Source organism: Elephantulus edwardii, unplaced genomic scaffold, assembly GCF_000299155.1.
Source record: "Elephantulus edwardii isolate Elephantulus edwardi_28Jun2011 unplaced genomic scaffold, EleEdw1.0 scaffold00083, whole genome shotgun sequence".
In the NCBI taxonomy this organism is placed as follows: Eukaryota; Metazoa; Chordata; class Mammalia; order Macroscelidea; family Macroscelididae; genus Elephantulus; species Elephantulus edwardii.
Genome location: NW_006399833.1, coordinates 7,439,505 through 7,446,454, shown reverse-complemented (window position 1 = coordinate 7,446,454; position 6,950 = coordinate 7,439,505).

Below are 6,950 nucleotides of genomic sequence, written 5' to 3'. Positions count from 1 at the left end.
AATTTTTTTTTTTTAGGTATCTTCAACTTTATTAATTCAAAGCTGTGCTATATAATAGGGCTGAAGTGTCACAAAAGTTTCCTCAGGCTATCATTTTTTTCTTTTTTTTTAAACTCCCTCATTGGTATTTTTAAAGTCACATTTGGCTATTCCAAAAGTACACATTATTTGTATAAAAAGATAATATAAGGCAAAAAAGTACACATAATGTACTTATGAAACATTTAGCTTTTATAAAAAATACAACTTGGCAGCACCATAATAGATGGAGAAGAGATTGAGGTTGTTAACATTTACAACTTGCTCAGCTCCACAATAAACAATCTTGGCATCAGCAGTCAGGAAATCAAAAGATAAATTGCACTGGTAAAATCTGCTGTCAGGGACCTCTCTACATGACTGAAAAGCAACAATGTCATTGTAGAGACTAAGATGCACCTGATCCAGACCATGATCTTCACATTATTTGCTATTCTCAGAGAGCTGGAAAATGACTAGGGATGACAGAAGAATTGATGTCTTTGAGTTATAGTACTGCAGAAGTGTCTTGAACATATCATGGACCACAAGAAAACAAATAAGTCTGTCTTAGAGAGGGTGAAACCAAGTTTCTTCTTGGAACATAGGATTCTGAAGCTCTGTCTCACATACTTTGGGCAAGTGGCCAGGAGGGACTGGTTCTGGGAGAAGGACATCATGTTTGGAAGGGTGGATGGACAGTGCAAGAGAGGAAGACCCCGGATGAGATGGATTGATATAGTAACTGGAGCAATGGGGCTTGTTCTGTCAGAATCAATGAGACTGGCTTAGGATAGAGCAGACTTTAGAGCTCTTATACATAGAGGTCTCTATGAGCTGTAGGCAACTCAACAGCACATAACTACACCCTGTTTTGTGTTTTGATGTACATATATTTTTCATTAATGCATTTTAAAAATTTTATATTGGTTTGCTTACAAAGTTCATACATATTATGTTTCACATTATTATTCTTCTATATATATTTTTTTATAATGAAGGATTCTTTAGGCAGAACATCAAATGATCCAGGAAGTATTAAAAGAAGATGGAAAGAATATACTGAGTCACTGTATCAATAGGAACTGGCAGACACAGAAGAATTTAATGAAATAATATATGAGCAAGAGCCTATGGTGATGAAGGAAGAAGTTCCGACTGCTTTGAAGGAAATAGCAAAAAATAAGGCCCCTATGGTATACCAATTGACATATTTCAGCTAATAGATGCTGCCCTGAATGTGCTCACTAAGTTGTGCCAAGAAATCTGGAGAACAACCACTTGACCAATTGACTGGAAGAGATCTATATTTGTTCCTATTCCAAAGAAGGGTGACCCAACAGAGTGTGGAAACTATAGAACAATATCATTGATTTCACAGGCAAGCAAGATTCTACTGAAGATTATCCAAAAACGACTGGAACAGCACATCAGCAGAGAACTGCCAGAAGTCCAGGCTGGATTTAGAAGGGGTCGTGGTACTAGGGATATTAGATGTATCTTAGCTGAAAGCAGGGAATACCAGAAGAATGTCTATCTGTGTTTCATTGATTATGCAAAGGCGTTTGACTGTGTGGATCATAGCAAACTGTGGCTGACTCTGAGAAGAATGGGAATCCCGGAACACCTGATTGTGCTAATGTGAAACCTATACTTGGACCAAGGTGAATGCCAGGGATGTGTCCCAAACCATACCTTTTCAACCTGTATGCAGAACAGATTATCCGAGAGGCTGGGCTGTATGAGGAGAAGTGTGGCATTAGGATTGGTGGAAGATCTATTAACAATCTGCGTTATGCAGATGACACAACCCTGCTTGCTGAAACTGAGGAGGACCGGAAATGTTTGTTGCAGAGAGTCAAGGACTGCAGCCTTCAGTATGGGTTGAGGCTCAATGTCAAGAAGCCAAAGATTCTCACCACTGGACCAATTGGCAGCATCATGATGGATGGTGAAGAGATTGAGATTGTTACAACTTTAGTCTGCTTGGCTCCACGGTCAACACTCTTGGCACCAGTAGCCAGGAAATAAAAAAAAATGCATTGCGATGGGAAAGTCTGCTGTTAGGGACCTCTCCAGGGTACTAAAGAGCAATGGCGTCACTTTGGAGACTAAGGTGCATCTGATACAGGCTATGGTCTTTGCTATCACTTGTTATGCATCAGAGAGTTGGACAATGACTAGGAAGGATAGAAGGAGAATTGATGCCTTTGAGCTGTGGTGCTGGAGAAGAGTATTGAATGTACCATGGACTGCTAGCAAAACAAAGATTTATCCTGGAGAGGGTTAAACCAGGCTGCTCCTTGGAGGTAAGGATTCTGGGGCTTTGTCTAACATACTTTGGGCATGTTGCAAGGAGGGACAAATTCTCGGAGAAGGACATCATGCTTGGGAGTGTGGAGGGACGGTGCAAAAGGGTAAGACCCTCTATGAGGTGGATTGATTCAGTGACTGGGGTGATCGGGATGGATGTGTCAGAGGCAGTGCAATTGGCACAGGATAGAGCAGGGTTTAGGGCTTTTGTACATAGGGTCGATATGAGTCACAAGCGACTCGACAGCACATAACAACAACAACAGCAACATATTGGTCTGCATACAAAATTCACATACATAGAATTTCATTCACATACATGTGTTTCACACATACCCTCATTTGCGTTGTGTTTCATACAATCACTCCCATACACTGCATTTTCTAAAATCAATCACCATTGAACTATGACCCATCTTTTCAGGCTCCTACTCGATCTTTCCTATTTGCCTCACTTTCATTGTGTTTTTCTATTTCTATAAATTGATCTCTGAGTAATGCTTTTGCTGTATCCCAAGCAATCAGTTTCAGGACTAAGGTGTGTCTAATTCAGGCCATGGTCTTTCTAATCACTTGTTATTCATCTGAGAGCTGGACAATGAATAAGGAAGACAGAAGAAGAATTGGTGCTTTTGAGCAGTGGTATTAGAGAAGAGTACTGAATATCCCATGAACAAATATGTCTTGGAGAACATGCAGCCTGCGTGCCCCTTGAAAGCAAAGGTGATAAAGCTTTGCCTCACATACTTTGGGATGTTGCCAGGGGAGGCTATCCCTTGTAGAAGAACGTCATGCTTGGAAAGGGTTAGTGAAGGTGAGGAAGACCCTCAACCAGGTAGACTGACACAGTGACTGCCTCAATGGGCTCTAGTGTGTCAGGAAGTGTGAGAACAGCACAAGGTTCAGATCTGTTGTTTATAGGATCACTATGGGTTGTATTCGACTTTAATGGACCTAACAACAACAACAACATATTTCTTTCTATCTGCTTCAAGAAATTTTTCATTTCTTTTTTATTTCTTCTATTATACAATAGTATTAAAGCATGGTGTTCTTTAGTTTTCATGTACTTGATTTTCTTTCCCCTTTTGGTCTCCCTGTTGTTGATTTCTAAATTTATAAAATTGTGATCTGAGAAAATGCTTTGCAGTATTTTTCAAAATAGGAAATAGTTAACAACTATTTGAGAAAAAACAGCTTAAGGTGTTTAAGCCTCCATTTCTCTCTGATTATGTATAATAATCAAATGGAACTAAATAGCACTCAGCTGGAAATGATAGGAAATAACTGACGTGAGGAATGACGTGGCTTTGGAATTGTAGGATAGGAAAATTATTTGTATGCAGCTCTAAGTTATGTCTGTCTATTGTTCAATTGACACCAATTCAGGGTTGAATCTTCTACTTTCTTCTCCTATAATAAAGGATTTCTGTTGTTACCAAAAGTCTGAGAACTTAAGTATTGCCCATATACATCTGCCATCACTCTAGGCTGATAGTTTGAGAGTCATTTTGGTAGACAGATCTGCTTTCTAAGCACTTGGTTCAAGTTTCATTTAAGGCCAATTTAGCAACTGAATTCTTTTAAATATGTTAGGTCACCATGAAGCAAAAAGCAGAAATACTGCAAACATTTCATGGAGATATGGTAAGGACAGTGAAACCTAAGGTTTACAAGGACTTTGACTTCCATTTCTATTTGATCATAGGTTGGCTTGATGCTAGTTTTCTTATTTGTTTATTTGTATTTGATATAAAAAAAGCCAAATTCCTCTGCCAAATGGACTTGGAACTTTAGTTGCTTAGTCTCAAATTCACAGCGTCCTCAACATGGGTCTCTCGACTGAAACTCTACTTGTCTTTTATACAGAATTTCTACAGCATATGTTCAGCAGCATTTCCTGGATCATTTCCCTGACCTTAGTTCCCTATTTTAGCTTGCTGATCTCCCTGACGTTGTTGTTCATCATCTAGTCAGAACTGACCCACAGATGACCCTCCAGCAGGCTTTTCAAAGCAGTAAATCACAAAGAAAAAGATTGTCCATCTTTTTCCTGTGGAAGAGCTGGTGGATTCGAACTGTGTACCTTTGAATTGACAGTGCCATTCCTTATCACTAACCCACCAGAGCTCCCTGCTCTCCCTAATATGCAGCTGTTATTAAGACCTTTGGTATCTCAGGATTGTGTAAACAGGCTAGCACTCAACTATTAACTGAAAGGTGAGCAGGTCACTTTGCAAGAAAGGCTTGGTGTTCTACTTCTGAAGAGCCATAGACATTGAAAATTCTATTGAGTTCAATGTACTCAGAAACACATGGAGTCATAATGAGTCAAACTCAATAATAACTTTTTAAAAATAAGAACTTCAGCTGTTAATCACCTCTGCACTATGTAGTACACTTGGTCTGTCCCTTGTTATGATCTTGTTGCATATGCCAACGTGTTCCACTGATTCAAGAAGTGCTAGAATTCTGGGCAAGTACTTGCAAAGTTCCCAAGTGTTTTGACACTGAAACCAGGCAGCCAGAAGAGCAAACACGTACAGGCAGAGACATGGCAATGTCATTGGCTTTAATCAGAATAAGAGGTTGCCAAAATAAGCTATTCCAGTGAACAATTAGCCCCAGCATTGACTTGCTGTTGAATCCTCAGGAGAGAACAAACACAGCAGTCATGGTTCCGTTTCTTACTGTTGTTCTTTCCACCTTAAAATCGAAACTTATGAATATTTCATTAGGTGGAAGTGGAGGAAAGTTAGAGAAGCCAAGCAGAGGTAGTAAATGGAGAATAGAAAGCAAAGAAAATGGGAGGAAAGGTTATTTGCAATGTAGCACACTGGACAGTGGGTCAGGAGACCAGGCTTCTAGTCACAGCTCTTTATTAACCTACCCTGTGACCTTGGGCAAGCTATGCCATGTTTCAAAGCCTCTAATTACTCATTCTAAAAGTCTTTCTGGAGAAAAGCTTATATATCAATGAAAATTTGATTTAGTCTTAACTGACCTTATAAAAGGACACATTTTATACAGTATTTGTCTTTGTGAATACTTAGTTCACTCAGCATAATGTTCTCCAGTCCCTCCCAAGTAAAATGATCGCTCCTGTGTGCTGTGCAGTATTTCATTGTATTGTAGAATGAGTATGAGGATTCAAAGCGCAGGGGTGGGGGTGGGTGGAAATAGAAGGGTGAGGATAGGGGGAAGGATCTTAATCATAGCGTTGCACAATTTGATGGGTGGGTGGGGTGGAGGAAATGGGAAGTATCTTTTGTGAAAAACAATGTATTTAACCTTTGTAAATCAGAGAAATAGAAAAAATTAAAAAATGTTTTAAAAAGACGTAATTTTGTTAGATGTGGTATTGGTAGTGTGATGATATTTTAAAAAAAAAATACAGTATTTATTTTTCTTTTTAAAAACTGAAGACTTCTGGCAACCTCATGTCAATGTATTCACTTCATAACTGTACATCACATTTTGGTAACCCTTAAAAATTTTGAAACTTTTTGGTAATGTTATTTTACATATAATAGACTATGGTGTAGTTGTTGTTGTGTTGTTGTTATATGTTGTCAAGTTGCTTGCTACTCATAGTGACGATGTACAACATCCCTGAAACCTCTGTCCTGTTCCAACTTTACTGTCTCTGACACACCTACCCTTATTACCCCAGTCACTGAATCAATCCATCTCATCGGGGGCCTTCCTCTCTTTAAATTATATATGCTCTGGAAGATTAAAAAATGCATGGTAGATAGATAAATAGATATTTATAGGTCAAATGACATGATGTCATTTACTTTAAAACACTCCTTTCCTTTCACTCCAAAGGAAAATAAAATAAGTTAGGGTACATGATGGATAGATGAAATAAGGATGGTAAAATGTTGACAACTGTTAAAACTGGGCAGTGGATATATGGAGGTTCATTATTCTAGTTTAACTTGTATATGTTTGGAATTTTCCGTGATGATATGTTAAGTTAAAAATTACAAGAGTATCTGTTTCAAAGGAAAAGGAGGCGAAATAGTTATATGTGATTATTCTCTGTTTATTTTTAGCCATCAAATTATCCTCATGCCGAAATATATGAAGACAACTATCCCTGACTAAAACTTGCTTTTCCACATGCTTTTGAGTCATAGCCCCAAGTATATGAATCAAAAATGCTGACACAATTTATCATCTAGGCATAAATTTCTTTCACCGTAAAACAACACGACTTTACCTCCTGGACAAGCCACACAGCCTGGACACAGCTGGTTTCCACTTAGAGTGACAACATCCCTTTTGGCAGAGTTGAGTCCATTGAAATGAAGAATGCCAAACCCCAAAGTTGACTGAAAGTCACCACAGAGACCTTAAGGGTATGTCATTATTGACTCAGAAACAGAAATTGAGCAATAAAAGGAGAATATCTGTCCATGAGTTTAGTGATTACAAAACAAACTTGCGACTCAGGCTCCCACTTAGGTTTATTGGAGATGTTGCAAGTCTGAAAGATCAAGCCTGAAAATGTAAACCTCTAGAATACGTGATGAGTAAACCTTACATCTTTGCACGGATGCATCTGGAAATGGCCTCTGCTAATAAGAGTAGTGTCGGTTTCCTGTCCCCAC